General features: G+C 45.6%; 1 protein-coding gene across 6 annotated transcripts in view; it reads left to right on the top strand.

Annotated features, from left to right (window-relative positions):
• The window catches only part of STRBP (spermatid perinuclear RNA binding protein), a 193,117-nt gene that overhangs the window by 31,221 nt on the left and 137,949 nt on the right, over positions 1–23,947 (top strand). For 4 of the 6 annotated variants that reach the window (XR_009008579.1, XR_009008578.1, XM_057548090.1 and 1 more), the window contains exon 1: positions 13,770–13,932. The exons of 1 other annotated variant lie outside the window; for it this stretch is intronic. The gene's annotated coding sequence lies outside the window, so the exon portion shown is untranslated. Of the gene's footprint in view, positions 1–13,769; positions 13,933–23,947 lie in introns of those variants that run through there. One more of the 6 variants, XM_057548089.1, reaches the window with a different exon arrangement.

Raw genomic sequence — 23,947 nt, 5'->3', positions numbered from 1 at the left:
TAGGGACTTCTCTGGTGGTGCGGTGGTTAAGAATCCTCCTGCCAATGCAAGGGACACAGATTCGAGCCCTGGTCCGGGAAGATCCCACATGTCGCAGAGCAAATAAGCCCGTGCGCCACAACTACTGAGCCTGTGCTCTAGAGCCCGCGAGCCACAACTGCTGAGCCCATGTGCCACAACTACTGAGCCCATGCGCTGCAACTACTGAAACCTGCGAGACTAGAGCCCGTGCTCTGCAACAAGAGAAGCCACCGCGATGAGAACCCACGCACTGCAACGAAGAGTAGCCGCCACTCACTGCAACTAGAGAAAGCCCGCGTGCAGCAACAAAGACCCAACACAGCCAAAAGTAAATAAATAAAAAAATTATTTATTCAAAAAAAAAGACACACCTTTAGTCTAATTATGGTTTTTTGGTGAAATAAAGTAACATTAAATGTACACATTAATGATAAGATGGAGCCTGATTTCAGAAATATTAAACTATGAAAAGGGTGTGTCTTAGAATGGAGGAAATGAAGTATTGATAATTCAATGTTTCAAATAATTAAAGAATGTTCTCATAGAGTCTATTACCAATTTCCCAAAACTTAGAACACAATATTGCTTACTTAATGCTAAAAGGACACTGAGCATAATTTAATCTTTCCTTGAAGCTTCTGAATTTCCTTGAAGGCAAGATCAGCAATTTTAAAATACACTTTTAGATCCTCTAGCTCAATGGTTCTCAACTCTGACTGCACATTAGTATCCCCCTGGGAGCTTTTAAAAAATACTGTTGCCTGGGTCCCATTTCAGACCAATTAAATCTGAGTCTCTGGGGGAGGAGCCTGAGCCCTGGAATTTTTCAAAGCTCCCCGAGTAATTCTGAGGCATAGAGAGTCTGAGAACTGCTCTTCCCAGCAGAGGTTGCCGTTGTGTTTGGAGATGAGGCTGAAGAGGTCTGTGGAGGCTGGATCACAGAGGGTTTCACACACTGCAACACAGAGGCTTGGGGCTTCCCTGGTGGCGCAGTGGTTAAGAATCTGCCTGCCAATGCAGGGGACACAGGTTTGAGCCCTGGTCCGGGAAGATCCCACATGCCACGGAGCAACTAAGCCCATGCGCCACAACTACTGAGCCTGCGCTCTAGAGCCCACGAGCCACAACTACTGAGCCCAAGTGCCACAACTACTGCAGCCCGCACGGCTAGAGCCCATGCTCTGCAACAAGAGAAGCCACTGCAGTGAGAAGCCCACACACCACAACGAAGAGTAGTCCCCACTCGCCGCAACTAGAGAAAGCCCGCGTGCAGCAACAAAGACCCAACACAGCCAAAATAAATAAATAAAATTAAATTAAATAAAAATTAAAAAACAAAAACACAGAGGCTCACTGTTATCCTGTAAGATGGGGAGTTACTGAAGACTTAACAAAGTTGTTCATCCAGTGTGAGTTCAAGTTAGAATGACCACTCTAGTGACCTGTGGGGCTGAACTGGAGTTGATAAGTTTGGAGGAAGAGAACCTAGAGTAAAGGCCACTGTAACTATCCAGACTGTATCAGTTATCTATTGCTGTGTAACAAAACGGCCCCCAAATCTAGTGGCTTAAAGCAATGATTTGTTATTTCTTATGATTCCGTGGATTGGCTGGGCAGTTCTTCTGCAGGTCTCACCTATGCTCCCTCATGCAGCTGCATTCAGTTGGTGGGTTGGTTGGGAGCCAGGCTGGCTGGAGCAGCTGAACCTCTCTCCAAATGGTCTTTCATCCTTGACTTCTTCTCAGCATGGTGCTCTCAGGGCAGTGTTTTAAGAGAGTGGAGATAGAAACTGCAAAGTCTCTTAAGGCCTAGCCTTGGCAGTCATACAACAATACTTCTGCTTGATTCCGTCGGCCAAAACAATTCACAAGGCCAGCCCAGATTCAAGGGGTAGGGAAAGAGCCTCCACCCCTTGATGGGAGGCAGGGCAAAGTCACATTGCAAAGGGGTGTGTGTGTGATAAGAGGAATTTGTAGCCATATTTCACAGTCTACCATACAGATGGAAGATGCTGAAGCCTGGCCTACGGCAGGGCAGTAAAAAGAAGTGAATACATTCATTCAGTCAGTCAGGTAGCCATTCATTCAATAAGTATTTATTGAACACCTCCTGTATATCAGGCTCTTTTCTAGGCACTGAGGGGGATAAAGCTGTAGCTGATGATGGTAGAGTACTACTCTTATGGAGCTTACAATCTAGGGGTAGGGGAGACATACAATAATACTATGGTACAAGGTGAAACTGAAAAGTGCTGTGAAGAAATATAAAGTGGGATAAAGGATGAGAGAGAACTATTTTAGATGGGGTAGTCCAGGAAAGCCTCTTTAAGTAAGTAAAATCTGAGCAGAAACCTGAATGAAGTGAGGGAGAGAACCACGCAGATGTTTACAGGTTGGGAGGAGACCAGCAAGTGCAAAGACCCTGAGGCAGGAGCATTCTTCATCTGTTTGAGAAATGGCAAAGAGTCCCATGTGGCTAGGACACAGTGAGTGAGGGAGAGATTGAAAGACTGAGATGGGAGAGGCAGGTAGGGGTCAGAGGGTGTGGGACTCTGTAGGACATGATAAAGACTTTTGGTAAAGGGAGAAGCCATTGGAATTGTATGTAAGACTGAGCATAATCCTTTGTTCCCAGAGGCTGATTCTAGCTACTGGGTTGAAAAGATTGAAATCAGGGTGACCAATTAAGAGGTTATCGCTGGGCTTCCCTGGTGGCGCAGTGGTTGAGAATCTGCCTGCCAATGCAGGGGACATGGGTTCGAGCCCTGGTCTGGGAAGATCCCACATGCCACGGAGCAACTAGGCCCGTGAGCCACAGTTACTGAGCCTGCGTATCTGGAGCCTGTGCTCCACAACAAGAGAGGCTGCCATAGTGAGAGGTCTGCGCACCGCGATGAAGAGTGGCCCCCACTTGCCGCAACTAGAGAAAGCCCTCGCACAGAAACGAAGACCCAACACAACCATAAATTAAAAAAAATAAAATAAAATAATTTAAAAAAAAAAGAGGTTATTGCTTGGACAACAGTTGTAGTGGAGAAAATGGTGAATAAACATCAGTCTCCAGGTATATTTTGAAGACGGAGCCAACAGAATTTTCTAAACTATTGGATGTGGGGTGTGGGAGAAGGAGGAGTTAAAGAGCAGTCCAAAGATTTTGGCTTGAGCAGCTGGGTGAACTGTGGCGCCATTCACTTTACCGTGGTGTGGGGATCCCTGGGGGAAGAACAGATGAGTTGATGGGAACCACAAGTTTGGCTTTATATTTTTAATTTTAATTTTTTAAACATTTCTTTATTTTTATTTTATTATTTTTGTTGTTGTTGCTTGGCCACACCGCACGGCTTGCGGGATCTTAGTTCCCTGACCAGGGATCGAACCCGGGGCCCCCTGCAGTGGAAGGGCAGAATCCTAACCACTGGCCCGCCATGGAATTCCCACAAGTTTGGTTTTAGACGTCTGAAGCTTGAGATGCCTTTGAGATAGCCAAGTGAAGTTACTGAGTAGGCAGTTAGCCCCCGAGTCTGGAGTCCAAGTTGGGGTTGCAGATGGCAATCTGAGCGTTCTACGTCAGACCTTGAGACTGGATGGATCACTTAGGGAGTAGGTTTGATAGTGAGGAGATCTAAAGACTGAGCCCTAGGGCACTCCAACATTTAGAAGTAGGGTTGAGGGGAAGGATGCAGCCCAATGAGATTGCGAAGGAGTGGCCAGTGAGGTGGAAAGATAAGGAAGGCGTGTGGAGTCCTGGAAGCCCAGGAAGAAAATGTTTCTAGAAAAGAGCAGGAACAATGGTGTTGAATGCTGCTGCGGCCTGGCAGAGTCACAGTGCCAAGATAGGATAGGTGCATTAGATAGGAGGTAAACTGAGGCAGAGAAAAAACTGACCATTGGGATTTGACAACATGGAAGCCACAGATGACCTTTTGTTTTTTGGCTGCACCGCACAGCATGTGGGATCTTAGCTCCCTAACCAGGGATCAAACCCGTGTCCCCTGCAGGGGAAGCGTGGGGTCTTAACCACTGGACCACCAGGGAAGTCCCAAGCCACAGATGACCTTGATAAGATTAAGTGGAACAGAATGCAGTGGAATGAGGAGGGAATAGGGTAATTGCAGAGAAAGGCGTCTGTGTGTGTGTGTGTGTGTGTGTGTGTGTGTGTGTGTGTGTGTGTGTGTGTTTAGCTGAGAAAAAATGGAGTATTTGTGTGTTGGTGGAATAATTTACCAGAAAGGGAAAGTTATCAATGATGCAGGAGAAAGGGGGTCAATTGCAGAAACAAAGGGCACGTGATCCAGTGGTCACGGGCAGCAGCTGGCCTTAGGTAGCAGTGAGGACAGTTGCTCCTTTGTATCCAGAATGAGGGCAGAGCTCAGAAAGGGCTCAGAGGCAGGTAGATTGAAAGATCTGGCATTAGGAGGGTGTGGAGAGTCAGGAGGCATTTGAAAAGTGGAACGAGGAATGAAAGCAGTGACTTTAGGATTGAAGGCGGCTCCCAGCAAGACCATCTCTTATCAACAACCTCTCCCAACACCCCGTCCGTGCCAGGCCTGGCGCCAGGCAGAGGGGGTCCTGGATGACTCACCCAGTGTCCCTGCCGATGAGACGATCACAGTCTAAGGGAGACAGACCTGTAAACTGACAACTTCAGTACAACGTGCTAATAATAAAGACACGTTCAAAGTGTTTTGAGAACAAAGAGGGAGGGAGTAACTCTGCCTGGAGGGGTCAGAGAAGGCTTCACAGAGGTGAAATTTAAATGAGGTTTCAAGGAGGATGAGAATATTATCAGGCCGGCTGGAGGAGGAAGGTCGTTCAAGGTGGAAGGAACGGCACGTGAAAGCCGCCTTCACATGATGAGAAAGATCCTTTTACTGCTTTTCTCCCTGCTCCACCTGTCTGTCTCTTTTCTTCTTGCCGCTCCCCCCTCCCCACTCCCAAGCTGTTGTCTCTCAGGCTTTCTCGGTTCAAGAGGAAATTTTTCTTTTTGGAAAGTTTAATAAACTTCCGTTCAGCCTGTACTGAGTCATGACAAAGGTGTGTTTCACACTTAAACAAACGTCTCAGATGTTATTTTTTGCACTTGAAGAACAAGCTATTTTTAAAGAAATCCAAACTCACTGGGACTCAGCAAGGACGATTTCTGTGACCTGTTTTTAAGAAGTGAGCTTTGGAAAGGAACATAGTGGCCAGCGGGGCAGCATCAGAGGACCTCCTGGCAATTCTTTCCTTTAAATGTTTCAGTGAGCCAGTGAGTAGTTTCACCTTACTAAGGTGCTCATTTTATCTTGGCTATCTGGTCTTCTGGAAAAGTCTCAGGGAGTATGCAACAATTATTGAATAACAGAATGAGGGGAGATGAGGCCACCACCCTCTTAGAGGTAGTGGTGGGGAGAGATGGAGAGAAGAGGGTGGATTTGAGAGAAGTTTAAACAGAGCAAGGAACAAGGGTCAAGGCCATTTCCCCATGCTTTGGAAGTGTCACTGTACTCAGATCTGTACTGGTAGCCTGTCATGGCCGTCAGTTTCTTCCCTGTTTGAACATGCGTATAACCCTCCCCCACCATGGAGTCTATACCTCCACCCACCTTGAACCTGGTCAGGCCTGTGACTACTGTGATCCACTGAACACAGGGAAAGTGACGCTGGGCCAGTCCTGGGACTAGCTTTAAAAGCTACTGCTGTGAGAAGCTTAAGACATATGAAGAGGCTACATATAGGTAGTCCAGTTAACAATTCAGTTGAGCTCCCTAGCCAACAGCATGAGTGCACCATCTTGGACTTTGAGCCCCGTTGAACCTTCCGATGAATCCAGCCCCAGCTGACCTCTGACTGCAACTGCATGAGAGACCCCAAGTGAGAACCACTCAGTTAAGCCCAGTCAACCTACAGGGCCATGAGAGATAATAATTATCAATACGTTTTATTCCATGATAGACATATTTTAAAATAGCAACACTAATATCATTACTAACAATAAGATTATTGAGAGGAATTTAAGATTTGTTATTGTTTTTTTCCCTTTATCCTTAGAATATATCTCATTGAAGATGTATGGTTGAAAGTACTTTGTTTTAAGGTCAATTGGGGTAATTCTTTTCTTTATCTGGGCATGTTAGCAACCTCATATAAAGTTATGTTCATGTTTTGGCTTGTTTTTCATTTTAGGGATTATTTAAAAATTTATATCACTTAATGATTTAAATATTTACATGAATCATTTATGAGATTTCAAAGTCAAAGCTATCTAACAAGGCTCATTCAGAGAAATCTCACTTCCAATCCTTTCCCCTCTACTCTGTTCTCTTTCGCCCCTGTAAAACTCCATTTATTTTTTATTTTTTAAAATTTATTTATTTATTTATTTATGGCTGTGTTGGGTCTTCGTTGCTGCACGCGGGCTTTCTCTAGTTGTGGCGAGCGGGGGCTACTCTTCGTTGTAGTGCGCGGGCTTCTCATTGTCGTGGCTTCTCTTGTTGCGGAGCACGGGCTCTAGGCGCACGGGCTTCAGTAGTTGTGGCACGTGGGCTCAGTAGTTGTGGCTCGCGGGCTCAGTAGTTGTGGCTCGCGGGCTCTAGAGCACAGGCTCAGTAGTCGTGGCGCACGGGCTTAGTTGCTCCACGGCATGTGGAATCTTCCCGGATCAGGGTTCGAACCCGTGTCCCCTGCATTGGTAGGCGGATTCTTAACCACTGCGCCACCAGGGAAGTCCCAGAACTGCTTTTAAATCTTGGTTTCTCACCCTTGGCACCACGACATTTTGGGCTGGATTATCCTTTGTTATGGGGGGCGGGGCCTATCCTGTGTATTGTGGGATATTTAGCATCATTCTTGGATCCTACCCACTAGATGCCAGTTGTTATAACAACCAAAAAATGTCTCCAGACATTGCTAAATGTCCTAAAGGAGGGGTTGGGGGGATGGGGAGGGAATTACACCTAGCTGAGAATCTCTGTTTTAAGGGAAACGATTTCTTGCTGGCTTGAAAATTTGACCTCTAGTCTAAGATATCTGCATTTAATGTTAAACTCATCATTTTAGGCAATACCTTTGCACCAACATGAGCACTAAATTTGGGGCATCAGGAATCATTTACAGGATGGCTGTCCCAGTGATCCAGAATATGCTTTTATTATTACTATTTGTAGATTATATTTGAAGCCAAGACACACATTTAGAAACTTCTCTTAGAACTTGTGGACCCTAAAAATGTGTCCATTCAGAGATCCAGACAGCTCAGTGCTTTCCCTGGTTTGCAAAGTACACGGGGTGGGTGATTTCTTAGGGCCTTCCTGCTGTCTGAAAGTATTCTTGTTCTAAAAGTCTAGAAACTTGCTTTTCAAACTGGGGTGGACAGCACAGTGATTGAGGACACCAAGTTGAATCCCAGGTCTTCATCAGCTCTGTGACATACTGCAGGTTACTTACTTTCCGGGAGCCTTAAATTAAGATGAAAATTGTGCCTACTTTGTAGGATAGTTGCAAGGATTAAAGACATAATGCACGTTAAGTGCTTAATGTACTGCCTGGCATATAGTAAGTGCTTAATAAATGTTGGCTGTTAGTATAATTACCATCAGGGCTAGATGGTGATGTGCCAGGGAATATTCAGAGCCACCTGATAGATAAGGAACATCTTCCTAGCGTGTGAATTCCTTTTTGAAGTGTTGGAAAAATGGGCTTTGAATTTTTCTCCTAAAGGGAAGTAATTTAAAATGTTAGTTTCATGTTAAAACAAACATGGGAATAAAAAGTGAAATGTGCATGAATTTAAAAGATAAAATGTGAGACTTCAAAGAAATTTTATGCTTGAGGCTGATGAATTTGGGCTTCATCCTCAAACCTCCAGGAAGGCTGTCTTTCCCTCCTTTGGTGGGAAAGTTTCAGCAGTCGATGTGGGCTGTTTTGCATCTTTCACTGATACAAGTATCAGGGATATTAGAAGACATTCTGTAAGACGTGGGGACTTTCTGACCAGGAATCACTGGTATCTTCATGTCTTCTTTGAGGTTTGTTACCTGAGGAAGAGGACTGGGAAAATTTGCTGCGCACACATTCAGTAAATATTTAAGTGACTACTCTATGCCTGGCACTATTCTAAGGCATACAAAGAGAACAAATCAAAGAAACATTCTACCCCTGTGAAACCTTCAGTCTACTGGTCATTCAATATCAATAGCTATCATAGCCTCAACAAGAGAGCTGAAATGGGGAACAGTAGGGGCAATAAGTTTGGGTTTTAGGGGAAAGATCCATCACTTATGGACAGTTGAGTAGCATGTGAGACATCCAAATAGAGATCCTGAATAGGCTGTTGAATGAGAGTCTAGAGCCATAGTTCTCACTTGGAGCTTTTAGACATTTGTGGTGGAGTTTGGGTAGGCATAATGGCATTTATTGGGGGGAAGCTCAGAATGCTAGATGCCCTGCAATATATGGACAATTACACATCATGAATTTTTGTATTTTTGTATTTTTTTTGGCTGCACTGTGGCATGTGGGATCTTAGTTCCCTGACCAGGGATCGAACCCGTGCCCCCAGCAGTGGATGTGAGGAGTCCTAACCACTGGACCACCAGGGAATTCCCTGCATCACGATTTTTTGAATGTCACACTGGACATTTACATAGGTGAAAGTCCTGTGTACAATTATCTGAGCCTAACAACTAACTACCTTTTTCATACAGAGTATATTCTAGCATGATTTTAATATTCCAGGGAGGCAGATACTACGCAAAGTGAATGAAGATTACACCTTGTTGTGTTCAGACTCTACCAAGAGTTATTCAGCATTTCAGAAAACCGTGTCAGCAATGGCAATTTTTCTGTGATAGTCGAGTCTCCTCCAATTGACACCTGAAGCTGTTGATTTGGGGTCAGTTGTTCTCAAACTACAAGGTGCATGTGATCACCTGGGGATCTAGTTTCTTTTCTTCTTCTTCTTTTTTTTAAGAACAGAAGAGACTGTTTGGATAATAATGGAAGGAATCCAGGAGAGAAGGAGAGGCTGACCACAGCAGAGAGGGGCACATTAAGGCATGAAGTTCCTTAGAGGGTAGGTAAGGAGGGCATCCAGACGCAGGGGAAGGACCTGGCCTTGGTTGAGAAGAGCCGGTTTTTGTAAAAGGAGGGAAGGAGGAGAGAATGGCTGGAGATACATGTAGATTTAGAAACTTGATGGCACAAAGTTGAGGGATGTCATATCCCCTAGGTCCCACCCCCCCCCCCCCCCCACGACCTAGGGCACGACTAGCCACCTTTCTGTCTTCAGCTTCTTTCTATAGAACTGGCCTATGGTGGGGAAATGAAGAAGAGGGAGACCAGACTGACCTGTACCTCCCAGGGCAAGTGCTTTGGAAAATCATGTACAAGTTAGATATTACTATTACTATGAATATATTATTATTGTTCCTCTAGGTCATCCCTGACCGATAGGACTTTCTACAATGATGGAAAAGTTTTATACCAGAGCCATTCAATATGGGAGCCACTAGCCACATGTAGCTATGGAGCACTTAAAATATATCTAATGCAGGAGAGAAATTGAATATTAAATTATTGCCTATTGTATGGGATAGTGCGGCTCCATGTGTTTTCTGCCTATGTCTCAATGTGGTCCTTCAAATATGAGCGCCCTCTCTAGAGGCTAGTGTCCTTTGGGACCAAGAGCACTGGGCTAGGAGTCAGACCAGAGTCTAATTTCAGCTGTGCCCTTCTTTCCTGGCCTGGTGACTTGGGGCAATTCACTTCCTTCTCTGGGCCTCGATGTCCTCTGTTTTCTTCTCTTCCATGGGGAGATGAGAGGGTCAAATGAGCTAAGAGTGTGAAAGCACCAGGAACTGTGAAGGGCTGCACATCGCTCAGGCAGGGCAGCCAATCCACCTCCCTTTCTGAGGTGCCTTCTGGAAGAATAGCACAGCGCTATGCCAAGGATATGCTCCAAAGACGCCTCCTCAAGAGGACCCTACTTCTCCCCTCCCCTCCCCATTGCCCGGAGGCTCCCCTCTCTGCGGGCCATTCAGTGTTATTATTTGATTAAAGTACGTCTCTCTCCCACTGGCCTTGAGCCCCATGAGGGTAGGGCTGGGTAGCTGTTTGCTTGCTTTTGTGTTCCTAGGGACTAGCACATAGTAGGTTCCCAGTATATATTTGTGCAGCCAATGGATGAAACAAGAAGTGCTAGTATTTGAACTTAGGTGTGATATCAAAGCTCACTGAGCTCTAGAACTTTACAGCATCTATTACCTTCCCCTGTTTATAACAGTGGAAATACTGGAAAAGACCCAAATACCCAACATAGAGATTTGGTTTAATGAAATCATTCTTAAGATACATTATGCCAAAGAGTATTCAGTGACACAAAGAGAGGTGTAATTACTTTATATTGTTAAGTGAAAAAAAAAAACCCAGAAGGTATACTATAATCTCACTTCATAAAAGTTATATATTTTTATACACAGGAAAAGCTTGGAACAACAGATAGAAATATTAACAGTGATTACTATCACTGGGTGGGCTTAGGAGGTGATACTTTTATTCTTTTTTTTTTCCCTAAAACGTCTATTTGATTAAAAAATGTACCTAGTATAGCTAGAAAAGCAAAAATAGAGCGACAGAGTAGACTAGTCATTGCCTGTGGCTAAGGGTGGGAATGGGGATTAACAGTAAATGGGAATGAAGGGTTTATGGGGAATCTAAAATGATCTGAAACTGATTTATATTGACGTTGCATTACTTGGTAAAGTTACTAAAAATCCCTGATTTGTATACCTGAGATGCATGAATTTTATATGTAAATATACCTCAGTAAAATTTTCAAAATGTGCTTTACGTATAATGTATATGTTCTCTTAAAAAATTAAAACAATGCAGAAGTATTTAGTCCTCCAACTCCACGCCCAATTCTACTTTCCAGGCGTAACAGTAGTAAGTGGTGTTTAATCCTTTCCAACCTTTTTCTATGCAGAATACAAGTATACATATACATTATAAGAACATAATTTTCTGCAATCTTCTTCTTTCTCTGGACATACATTATAGAACATGGAAAACTTAAAAGTAGCTGCCTTGGAAGGTGGGATTAGGGGTGAAGGGAGTGGAGGGGGGACAGGAAGGAAGAGGCATACTTGAAAAATTTTACTTTCTTTACTGTGGTTTCATTTGCATGTTTTTGTCAGGAATGTTTGGAATTCTAAATCCAATAAAGATACTGGAATAAGAGAAAACAGAAACAGACTCACAGACACAGAAAACAAACTTTTGGTTACTAAAGAGGAGGGGAGAAGGGAGGGATAAATTGGGAGTATAGGATTAACAGATACATACTACCATATATAAAATAGATAAACAACAAGGATTTACTGTATAGCACAGGGAACTATATTCAATATCTTGTAATAAGTTACAACAAAAAAGAATTAATCACTTTGCTGTACACCTGAAACTAACACAATATTGTAAATCAGCTATACTTCAACTAAAAAAGATTTTGGAGGGGACTTCCCTGGTGGTCCAGTGGCTAAAACTCCGCGCTCCCAATGCAGGGGCCTGGGTTTGATCCCTGGTCAGGGAACTAGGTTCCACATGCCACAGCTAAGACTTCGCACGTCGCAACGAAGATCCCGCGCGCAGCAACGAAGATCCTGCCTGCTGCAGCTAAGACCAGGCACAGCCAAATAAATAAATAAATATTTTGAAAAATATTGGAATAAGAGATACCATTAAATGCTTAACGCTGTGCAATCCTCCTATTTAAAAAAAATTTTAAATTTTACAAAGTGCCAAGCACCATACTTAGTGCCTGAGATATATTTCTCACTGGAGCCTTAGGACAACCTTTTGCAGATTGCTAGGTATGAAATATTATTATCTCACTTGACCCCAGGCTTTTTTAGTGCAGCCTGTCTCTCCTCCCCCAACAGACTCATGTCCTTCCTGCAAAGCCCAGCTTTAATGATCTCATCTCATGTCCTTCCTACCCCACGAAGGTAGAGAGATGACGCTGTCCTCAAGGTACTTACAGTCCAGGGAGGTGACAGACAGCAAAAAAACTACAATCTAGTGTTATAAGAATTCATGGTTTCATGGGGTTACGTGCAAAGCAGAGGGAGTTTAGGCAATGTGTTGAAGGCAGCCGAGGAGTTCTGCAGAGAATACATTCTGAGCTGACTGATAAGAACACCAAGGAGTTTTTCAGGAGGATAAAGAAAGGTATGGTGGTTGGAGGTGGGGAGAAGGTATAGAAAAGGATTTGGGGCCTAGCACTTGACTCAGGAGGCTCAGAAGTGCCATACTATGTCAACCACAGTTCTCAAGTTCAGTGTAACTGGAGGGTCAAGTTGGCCTGAAGGAGGGGGCAAAGGCAAGGGTGTGTAACTTGAAACTTAAGGCCAGATCATCAAAGCCTTTTAAAAAAAAAAATGTATTTAATTAATTAATATATTTATTTATGGCTGCATTGGGTCTTCGTTGCTGCGTGTGGGCTTTCTCTAGTTGCAGTGCGCAGGCTTCTCATTGTAGTGGCTTCTTTTGTTGTGGAGCACAGGCTCTAGGCGTGTGGGCTTCAGTAGCTGTGGCGTGTGGACTCTAGAGCGCGGGCTCAGTAGTTGTGGCGCATGGGCTTTGTTGCTCTGCATCATGTGGGATCTTCCCGGACCAGGGCTCTAACCCGTGTCCCTCGCATTGGCAGGCGGATTCTTAACCACTGAGCCACCAGGGAAGCCCATCAAAGCCTTTTAAGTTGAGTTAGGGTGTTTACACTTTACCCTGTGAATGAAGCAAAGCTGTTAAAATATTTGAGCCTAGTATGTTAGAAAGATGGAAAGGCCCTGGATGGAGCCGCTGTGGGAGATCCCTCCCGTACCCCCAGCTCTCCAAGCCTTGGCTCTGTGTGGTCAGATCATTTCCACCCTAGGCTGGGAATTCCTTTAGGGTAAGGACCTGTCTCATTCACCTGTGCATCCCAGCCCCCAGTACAGCACCTGTCATGCATGAGGTACTCAGTAGTAGGGGCCCACCTCGCTGGCAGAATGCTGGGTACCAAGAAGGTGCCGGCTAGTGAACTTAAGTAAAAAGCAAACCTTCATTTCTTCCCCAGCACAGGCTGGGCAGGGGTTCAGCCAAAGTCTGACCTAACTCTAAGGAGGTCAGAGAGGTCCTGGCCCCAACTCAGTCCCAGGGAGGTCCGTGAAGAGTGGGAGAAGGAGAGGCACTCGCCTCCCCCTCCTCCACCTGGAGAGGCATTATGGCACCTACTCCGTTTGCGTAACTGCTTGAGTTGGCAGATACCGAGCACTGGGGCGCTGGGCGGGAAAGGCCGGCTCGCCCCGGCGGCGGCCGGGAGCCGCTCCCAGATTCGGAAGTTACGAAGTTTCCGTGCATTTCGCTCGCCTCCTTGCGCAGCTCGTCCCCGCTCCGCAGCAGTTACGCCGCTAGCGCAGCGGGGCTCAGGTGCTGCAGCAGGAGGGGGCCTGGCGCTGGGACGCAGTTTACGTAAGCGTCCGCTCGCAGGTGCATGCGGCCGCCACCAGCGTGTGCTCCCTGCGCGCTCCCAGGTGCGCAGTTGGCGCAGGCGGTGGCGCGGCAGGGCGACGCCGGGCGCTGGCAGGCGCCCTCAGGTGCGGCGGAGCGCGCGTGGAGGGGGCGCGCGGCGAGCGAGGGGGCGGGCTTTCCGTTTCCCAGCAGCCGCGGGGCCCGCCCCCCGGCCCGGCCAATGGGCGCGCTCGGAGGCGTCACGTGCCCGCTGCCGCCGCCGCCGCCGCCGCCGAAGGGGAGACCGGAGCCGCTAGCGCCACCAGGGCAGCAACCGCCGCAGCCGCCGCCGCTGGGCTGAGGAGTCGGAGACGCAGGCGGACGAGGTGGCGGCGGCGGCGGAGCGGGAGCGGGGACCGGGCGCGGGCAGAGCGCGGCGGCGCGGGTAGGCTGCGGCGGAGGGGTAGGCGCCTGCGCGGCTGGCCGTCCCGGGCGGGCGGCGGTTAAGGCGGCGGTTGAGGCGGTTGGCGGTGCCGGCCCGGGCCCCGCATTGTTTGTTGTGCGTCCTTAGCAGCGGCGGCGGTGGCGGCAGCGGCGGCCGGGGCGGAGAGCAGGGAGCAATCCCGGCCCCCGTGGCTCCGGCATTGTGGCGGCCGCCGCCGCCGCAGCAGTTGCGGTGCCCCGGCCGCTTCGGGCAAGGGCAGCGGGCAGCCTTCCTCACCTTCGGGGGGCACAGCGTCCCGGCCCCGAGCGAAGGGAGGGCGTGGGCAGTGTGGGGGACCCGGCACCGGGGGCTCTGGGTGGGATGGAGGGCGAAGGGTTCTGGGCAGGTGTTGGAGGACGTTGGGGGCAGGGGCTGGGGGAGAGGCTGCGCGGGGGCGGGCGGAGGGTGTGGGCAGATTTGGGGGAGAAGGAAGGGTGAGGGATCCGGCCCAGTGGAGGCTGAGGGCCTTCGGGCAGGTTCTGGGGACCCATGGGGGCCGGGGCGAGCGCGGAAGGGTTGGAGGGCAGTCGGGCGAGTCGGGGGCAGCCCGTGGGGGTTCGGGAGGGTGTGAGGGAGGCTTGGGGAGGGCAGGGGCGAGTGTGATGGGAACGGAAGGAGAAGACTGGGGACTCGAGGGAGTCATGGAAGAGACGATGTCCCGGCCAGGGCTGCGTGCGAGGGGCAGGGACTGGGGGCAAGATAATCAGGAAGACCGCGGACAAATGTGAAGGGAAATGCGGAGGTGTCTGGCTCGGGGGCAGTGTGGCAGGGTGAGCCTGGAAAGGGTTGGGGGGGAAGGAGGGTGTCGGGGGGGGGTCTCTGGAGTGATGGTGAGGTGTTCAGGCAGGAGGTGCGGGAGGACAGGCCCAGAGACTTCAAGAGACGTGTGAGAGGTGTGAGGGCAGTGTCTGGCCAGGAGGGAGGCAGGAGGGTGTTGAGGCTGGATAGATAGGCCCTGCCAGGGGAAAGCATGTGAGGGCAGAAGGCAGGTATCTCTCTGGTAGCCGTGCTCAGGGGAGATGAGTAGAGGGTAGAAGGGGGAGGGCGTTTGGAGCAGGGTCTGAGTTTGAGGGGTTTGACAGAGAAGTGGGGACAGTGGGAGAGAGTGATGGGGATGGAGAGGAGATGTCTGGGCAGGAGATGCCGGGGCATTTAGCGAAGAACAGGACAAGTGAGTGAAATAATGGAAGGTGTTCTTTTTTTTTTGGGCCATGCCACATGGCATATGGGATCTTAGTTCCCCCACCAGGGATCAGACCCGTGTCACCTGCATTGCATGTGTGGAGTCTTACCCCCTGGACCACCAGGGAAGTCCCTGGAGGGTGTTCTTGAAAGAAGTATGGATGAAGATGGGGGAGCAGCGAGAGAGGGGACTTTGGGGTTGGGGAGACCTTGGAGGGGGCAGATGGAGTGGAGTGTGTGTGAGGTGAAGGGCCAGAGGTGTGGGGGAAGGGAGATGTTCTTGGAGTGGCAGGTGAGGCGGGGAGGGGGAGCAGATGGAAGGAAATGTTTCTGGGGCAGGACATGTGAAGTTGGGGACAAGGAAAGAGAGGTGGGTGGAGTGTGTGGGAGGGAAATCAGTAGAGGGGATGCAGTAGGGAATAGGTTTGAAGACAAGTATACAATATGTGCAGGGAGGGAAGCATGGGTTTGGGGGGCTAGATTTTGTCTGGTAAAGGGAAGTGGGTAGGTAGGGAACAAAGGGAAGGAAAGGGGGAAGACAGGATATCTTTGGGTAGAGGATGTGGAAGAATGCGTAGTGCCTGTAGTGGGGTAACGAAAGGGTAAGGTGGGGATGTGTGTGGACACGTCTGTTACTAGAAAGGGGTAGGTTGTATATTGGATTGGGGCAATGGTGGGGGAAGTAGGAGGCCCAGGTTTAGAGCAGGAAGTGAGTATTCAGGCTGGAGAGAATTAGGAAATCAGGTTGCTTTAAAAGAGTATGGAAAGAGCGGGGTCCTGAAGTGTGGAGAGAGATTGGAAAACTTGGGGTCTTGAGAGATTAAAAGGGCCACAGTTTTTTAGATCACTGTAAGTATATAGAAGGACGGAGTGTAGAAGTTGGAAAAAAAAAAAAAGAAACTAAAGAGGAGGGGATTAAATTCTGACCTTCAGAGGAACTGGAGAGTGTGTGGGGTTGTGTGTGTGGATCCTGGAATGATGGTACTGGAAAATGGAGAACATTAAGCCCTTTACCATATATGAAAGTTCATGCTTCTAGGATCAGAGAGATCGTGAAGCCTGATTTTAGTTGCAGAACCCAGTGACTGGGGAAGGGATAAGGGAGAGCTGAGTACACACTCCCAAATTTGAAGGAGTTGTGTGGTGGAGTGTCGTCCTAGCACATTGGCCAGATGAGTGGGCAAATAGAAGAGCCATACAGAGTCAAGAGGAGTACACCAAGAGTGAACAGAAACAGAATTGCAGCAGGTGCAGGGCAGATGTCTTTGTGAAGATACTGCAAGGGGGCAGGGCCCAGCGTGTTTGAGGGCTGTGTATCAGAGGGAGGAAGGGATACCTTGGTGCAGTGTCTCAGATAACCTGGTGCTTTCTGGGTAATAGGGCAGTTTTCAGGCATTTGAGTGATGTAATATCTGAGTCCCATGCTAGAGGCAGACAGAGGTAATGTACATCCAGCTTCTGAAAGTGTTAGGAATGGAGCTTTATGGCTCTTCAAGGTGCAGATAACAGATCCTTTGTTGTCAGCTTTTATCCCCAAATAGTTCATGTAAAATTTAGTTAGAGGCTTTTGGATTTTCTGGTATTTTAATTTAAGTTGGGGAGTGCAGTGTTAGCTTTATTTAGGAAAGACTGTGGGTTGTGTGGACATACGAAATAACCTTTAGGGGTTTGAGCACAGACATTTCAGCAGGTCTCATTTGGTGTTCTGTGGCTTGTGTTAGATTCTTTGGGATTTGGAAGGATTAAGGAAACTGCTTTTTTTTTTTTTTTTTTTTTAATTTTATAGCTACTTTATTTATTTATTTCTTTATTTTTGGCTGTGTTGGGTCTTCAGTTCGTGCGAGGGCTTTCTCTAGTTACGGCAAGTGGGGGCCACTCTTCATCGCGGTGCGCGGGCCTCTCACTATCGCGGCCCCCCCCCCGTTGCGGGGCACAGGCTCCAGACGCGCAGGCTCAGTAGTTGTGGCTCACGGGCCCAGCTGCTCCGTGGCATGTGGGATCTTCCCAGACCAGGGCTCGAACCCGTGTCCCCTGCATTAGCAGGCAGATTCTCAACCACTGCGCCACCAGGGAAGCCCAAGGAAATTGCTTTGAGACTGCCTCGGTAAGCAGGGTTTTCTACAATCTTGGAAAACGATTTCCCTTTTGACAGTTGAAAATTCAGTCTTGTCAGATTTTGCAAAAAAAATAATTTCATCATGTTGCAGAGATAACTTCAATTATTGCTTTGTGGGCTTCATGTATTGTATAATGTGGTACCTAGTATGATCTCAAATAAAAGGTCCTCTTTGGTACCTTGGGAAGCTTTCTGGGTTGATTAGTTTTCTTCTTTTGTCCATTTAGGAAGTATCTAAATTGTAAGTTTGAATAATGCAGCCATTGTAAGTTCAAATAATAAGTTTGAGTGGAAGTGGGAATCTTGCCTAAACATAATGAGGGCTGAGCAGAACACCACATTTTAAGTAATCTGTATCTAAATATAAATATTTTAAAAATAAACTGGAAGCTAATCATTTTTAAAATTCAAATTTGAAGTGTATACTGAAGCATATCATGAAGGCAGCAAAGTAACGCTCTAAAGACATTGCTATAAGATTTTATTTTTGGAGGGCAAAGTTTTTAAAATACAAATGGCTTTGATTGAAACTCTTAGCAGTATTTTGAGATTTGATATATGTGTTGAATATAATTATAAGGATCATGTTTGACCCCTTTGGCTTCCTGGCAGAGAATTTGAGCAGTAAGATATAAGATGAATAGAGTGACCTTTGAAAATTCTCTCCTATATAACTATTGTTTCCTCCTTGTATTTTTAAAGTCCATTGTGTTGGTTCATTTCATTGATTTGGGGCAAGCAGTACTTTCTTGTTCAGAATACTCAATTCTGGCATAGTGTTCTGATTATATGTATTGTTCCGTGAAGTTCTATGGTTTGGGATAATTTGTAGGCACTTTAAAATATTACGAACCAAGGAAAGCAGGTTGTTTAGACTTTGTAGGCTAAATAATTGGGTCTGGTTTTATTTTCACTGGTGACTTGCTGGACAAGATACTTAATCCCTTTGTGCTTGTTTCTCCTCCAGAAACCTGACTCTTTATCTATCTCCCATGAGAATTGAGATGGTTTATATAAAACAAGTTTAAACCTTTCAGGAAGATTAGGACTATGTAAATAGGGGTAATAGATATTATTTCTTTGGTTCTTTTTTTCCTTTTAGCCTGGTCAAATAATAATTAGTACTTCAGAGTTTGGCACTAGGTGGGTTAATTTGTAATGAGAAACTTGGATAGAGATGAAACTTCTGTGAATATCAGAGATATCTGCAAATTGAAGTTTGTTCATTCTTTACTCTACTGTCTGCATATCTTTCCTGGCTCATTTCTGCAGCTGAGTGTTGGTGCTGATTTGAATTCTTGAGTCAAGCAGAAACTTGTGAGAGACATTCTGAGTTCTAAGCATGACTTTCCAGAGACAGAGTACTTTTCTCACTCAGTGAATTCAATTTTTAAATCAGGAATAATACATATAATACATTTCCCTATGTTTTTTGCAGAAAATTGATTAATTCTGAGTGACTTGAACAGAAAAATGGAGCTATCCCTTCTTCTAGTGGCATTGAGCCTCCTTTTTCAGATTTATTGCATACTTTTTCCTTTTTTAAGTTTTAGTTAGCAAATAATTACCTATCCATTTCACATTTCCAAGCCCATTGACAGGTTATGCTCTATTTGAGGGGAAATGATTTTCATTTTATTTTTATTTATTTATTTTTAAAATTTATTTATTTTTGGCTGCATTGGGTCTTCGTTGCTGCTCACGGGCTTTCTGTAGTTGCGGCGAGTGGGGGCTACTCTTCGTTGCGTTGCGCGGGCTTCTCATTGTGGTGGCTTCTGTTGTTGCGGAGCACGGGCTCTAGGCGCGTGGGCTTCAGTAGTTGTGGCACATGGGCTCAGTAGTTGTGGCTCACGGGCTCTTGAGCTCAGGCTCAGTAGTTGTGGCGCGTGGGCTTAGTTGCTCCGCGGCATGTGGGATCTTCCTGGACCAGGGCTCGAACCCATGTCCCCTGCATTGGCAGGCAGATTCTTAACCACTGCGCCACCAGAGAAGTCCCAGGAATGATTTTTAAATGTTTATTTAATGTTGTGTTTGGTTTATTAGTTGTAAAAAGCCTCCAGATCTGGTCCTGATTGACATTGCAAAAATGTAAATAGTAAGTTGATTTATTAGGCATTAATTTGCTTGAGCTTGGTAATACCCAGCCCTGATAGTCTTTCTATGCTAGCCGATCTATTCTTAATAGTTTACTCTCTTTTATAGCATGTTTGGACACCATTACCCATCTTACTGCTCTTCTGCTTTCGTTTGTTTTGCATAGACCCTTTTACTGGAAAATTGGTTGTTTTTAAAATTCTGTTCAGCTGTAGAAAAACTTTCTTACAGGTAATTATGAGAGGCTTCATTAATTTTAGAAAAACTGTTTATTGAGAGATGTAAGTTAAATTTATACGTCAGTTAAAACAGAAAGGAATAAAGTAATGAGACCAGATTAATGGTGAGCTGAATATTTAAATGGTTTGAGCCTGAAAGATCTGCAAATCTTTAACTTTTAGGTCTTGCATTAAATAGTGAGTTGACCAAATGACCTGATCTCTCACCTTCATGTCTTTTATTTCTTGTCCTGAGGGTCCTTTAAGTGTATCATTTTTGAGAAGTATGGTGTCTGTCTCAACAATATGTGTGTTGTGGAGTGAATGAAGCAGTCCTAAATTTTAGTTATTTGATATTCAAATTCTCTTAATTTCTGACATAACTAACACTATGTAGAACATCTGCATTCTTTAGTTAACTTTAGCACAACTCAAAAGGGTGCAGTTGATTATATCAATAATAAAATCGCAGCTTTGCGTTGTGTGACTTCATGGTTCATTTCCATTTGAAAAGTGAGAATTCTGCAGCAGGTTGTGTGACAAATTCTAAGGCATTTCTGGGTCATGGATAAGATGTAGTTTCTTACTGCACCTGCAGAATTTCCTGTTCTATGCAGTTTTCCAGGTGCCAGGGCTTTTCATGATATCCAGTTGGTTAGATCAGCATTTTGTTTATGAGTTGAATTTAACGATATTAATACCATTGACCTAAACCAGAAAGTTAATTGTCCTAAAGACTCTATTTAGATTTTTATTTATTTTTTATGATGCTTACCTGTTTTGTCAGTTTACGTCAGCAGACATGTGCTGGCTTTAGGCTCAAAGGCGTGTTTTGTGCCAGACCTGAGATTTCTTAGTAGGGCTCAGTAATATTGTTTTTTTTTAAATTTATTTATTTATTTTATTTATTTATTTTTGGCTGCATTGGCTCTTCCTTGCTGCGTGTGTGCTTCCTCCAGTTGCGGCGAGCGGGGGCTACTCTTAGTTGCAGTGCGTGGGCTTCTCATTGCGGTGGCTTCTCTTGTTGCGGAGCACGGGCTCTAGGCGTGCGGGCGGCCGTAGTTGTGGCTCGCGGGCTCTAGAGCACAGGCTCAGTAGTTGTGGTGCACGGGCTTCGTTGCTCCGCGGCGTGTGGGAACTTCCTGGACCAGGGCTTGAACCCTTGTCCCCTGCATTGGCAGGCGGATTCTTAACCACTGCGCCACCAGGGAAGCCCAATAATATTGTTTTGAGTAAAGAACAAGTCCTTCCCTAGATAGATTGGCCCTTAATGTGAAAATGGAGTCCGTAACTTTGGTTACCTGTGTTCAGTCAGCCTAACTGAAAATCAGTACATTTTAAGACAGCTGGATAGTGTTTTGTTTCTAAAAGGTAAGATGAAGGCAGTTCATTCTTTTTTTAAAAAATTATTTATTTATTTATTTAGTTTTGGCTGCGTTGGGTCTTCGTTGCTGCACGTGGGCTTTCTCTAGTTGTGGCGAGCGGTAGCTACTCTTCGTTGCGATGTGCAGGCTTCTCATTGCAGTGGCTTCTCATTGTTGCGGAGCACGGGCTCTAGGCGCACGGGCTTCAGTAGTTGTGGCACGCCAGCTCAGTAGTTGTGGCTCTCGGGCTCTAGAGCACAGGCTCAGTAGTTGTGGCGCGAGGGCTTGGTTGCTCCGCGGCACGTGGGATCTTCCCGAACCAGGGCTTGAACCCGTGTCTCCTGCATTAGCAGGCGGATTCTTAACCACTCCGCCACCAGGGAAGTCCCAAGGCAGTTCATTCTTATGATGTTTATAATTCCAAGTAAGTCTGAAACTTCTCAAACATTGCATCTAATCATGCAGTGATTAGGCTTTTATAGAGCTTAGGCAACCTACATTTTAACCTAATGGAACTATTGGATACTGGGTGGCTCTTGACTTAACTCTGGACAGCTTAGTTTTAGTTAGTAAAGTTAATGAACTAGAGGGAAAAGGTGTTGCAATTTTGGTAGTGTAGGTTAGCAGCTGGAGAGAATAAACATGTGGTGCCCTTGGTATACATATTTTCGGTTGTTTTTGTTTTTAAAAATGTATTTATTTACTTATTTGGCTGCATTGGGCCTTAGTTGTGGCACGTGGGATCTTTGTTGCAGCACGCAGGATCTTCGTTGGGACATGCGGGATCTTTCATTTTGGCGCGCGGGCTCTTCTTTGTGGCGTGGGCTTCTCTCTAGTGGCGTGTGGGCTCTGTAGTTTGCGGCGCTCGGGCTCAGTAGTTGCCACACGTGGACTTAGTTGCCCCATGGCATGTGGCATCTTAGTTCGCCAACCAGGGCTCGAACCCGCGTCCCCTACATTGGAAGGCGGATTCTTAACCACTGGACCACCAGGGAAGTCCCTTTCGGTTGTTTTTGAAGTAAGCTATAAATACGCTTATGACGTGAAGTTTAGCATAGGAGGACAGATATCAAAAGTAGTAGTGATGAGGCTTTTTAAAAGATGGTATCTTAAAAATAAGTATCAACTGTGATGCTTTCTGATAAGCCAGCTTTGTGGTAAATGTTGTGGAGTTACACAAAATTGGCTTTTGAAATTGGTCAGTATTGTTTAGTAGTGTCATTTATTTTTAGAGCTCAGGGTTCACATACCTGGACTTTGGTCCCTATGATAGTTGTGTAGGTGAACAGCTGAGTATTACATTTGAAGAAATGGAGGCACAAAGAGTTGACCCTAGAGCAGAGATAAGCAGGCTTTCAGAACACCCTTTCAGAAGTTGTATATCAAATTCCTGATAGTCCCCAAATTTGGCAAGGAAGGTTGATGGCTGGGGAAATTTGAAACCTGCCTCCTGCCTCTTTTAGTCAAGCACCTGAGTACAAGTCTTTTTAAGGGCTACCTGGAATAATGCTTGTCTTTCTTAGGAAACTCAGGGTCCTAGGATTATGCAGTAGCAATGAGTCTGAGGGAAAGGGCTAGCACTTGGGTGGACTCTCCTTATAGGTATGCCCAGAGGTGACCCTGGTGCAACATCGATTGCTGTATTGGGTAGTAGAAGAACGTTTTTGACACAAAAAGACTTGGCTCAGAGGTCTGATCCTGCTGTTTACTAGTCATAGATCTCTTTCCTCGTGTATAAAATTGGAATAAAACCCCTCATTTACAGATTTATAGTGAGGATTAAAGAAGATAAGAAAATTGTAAGCTGTGAAGCACATAACTTTTTTTGAAAGGAGGTTTGAGCAGAAATTAAGGACAGGCTTTGAAGTAATGAGCAATTTGACTCAGAGGACCTGGATTTTTTTTTTTTTTTTTTTAATCATGGCATTTTCAGATGTACATAAAAGGGAACAGTACGGTGAACGTCCATGTACCCGTCATGTAGCTTCAACAATTACCAGCATCTTGTTGCTCTTGTTTCATCTGTCCCTCATTCACAATTTTTGTTGTTGTTTTTGCTGGAGTATTTACAGCAGATCTTAGACATCATACGCTTTCATCCATAATTACTTCAGTGTGTATTTCTAACAGAGAAGAACCTCAAAGAAAACCCCACAAAACTATTTTAACCCTCTAAATTAACAATAATTCCTTACCTAATACTTAGAAGGAGCTGAATTTGAAACATAGCTTTACCACTCACCAGCTTTGTGTGTTAATCAAATTACTAGCTCTCTCTGAGCTTCTGGTTCCTTATCTGTAACATAAAGATAATACCTCATGAATTTATTTTGAGCTTAAATGAAATAACATATAAAATGCCTAACATGAAATTTCTCAGTAAATGGCCCAGCCTCTCTTCTGAGCCTCCTATGGCATGTGAATTAGAATTATGGGTTGCCCTCCTCCCTTCTTGAATATCCCAAAGAATAACAGTACTCTGAAATTATTGCCCACTAACCTAGTGAAATTTCTCATCATTGAGCTATTTGACTTTTCTGGTGAAATTCTGTTAGCAGTTGAAATCATGTCTGTTCTTCCTTCTTTCGTGCAACATCATTATTCTCCTGTCTACAGGCTCATTCCAGTCAGCATATATATGCTATTATTTAATCTATTATTTTTTTGAATGACCTTTTCTTGACCACACTGTCTCTTCTAGCTACAACCCAATTTCTCAACTTCTTGAAAAAGTTGTTTCTACTCATCTACAGTTTTCCTGTCCTCTCCTGAACCTACTGCAGTGAGACTTTAACTCCATCACCGTACTGAAACTGCTGTTGTCAGAACTACCAAGTTTAATTCTTACTTGATCTTTTAGCAGCATTTGGTGCAGTAGATGCCTCCTTCCTTGAAATACTTTATGCTCTGCTTTCTAGGATACCACACTCTGCTGGTTTTCCTTCTACCTCCTTGGCTTCTTCTCAGTCTCCTTTGCTGGTTCTTCCTCATTACTCCTACCT

Source organism: Balaenoptera acutorostrata, chromosome 6 (assembly GCF_949987535.1).
Source record: "Balaenoptera acutorostrata chromosome 6, mBalAcu1.1, whole genome shotgun sequence".
In the NCBI taxonomy this organism is placed as follows: Eukaryota; Metazoa; Chordata; class Mammalia; order Artiodactyla; family Balaenopteridae; genus Balaenoptera; species Balaenoptera acutorostrata.
The sequence above is the reverse complement of the archived record's forward strand: the minus strand, read 5'-3'. Positions and strand labels throughout refer to the sequence as shown.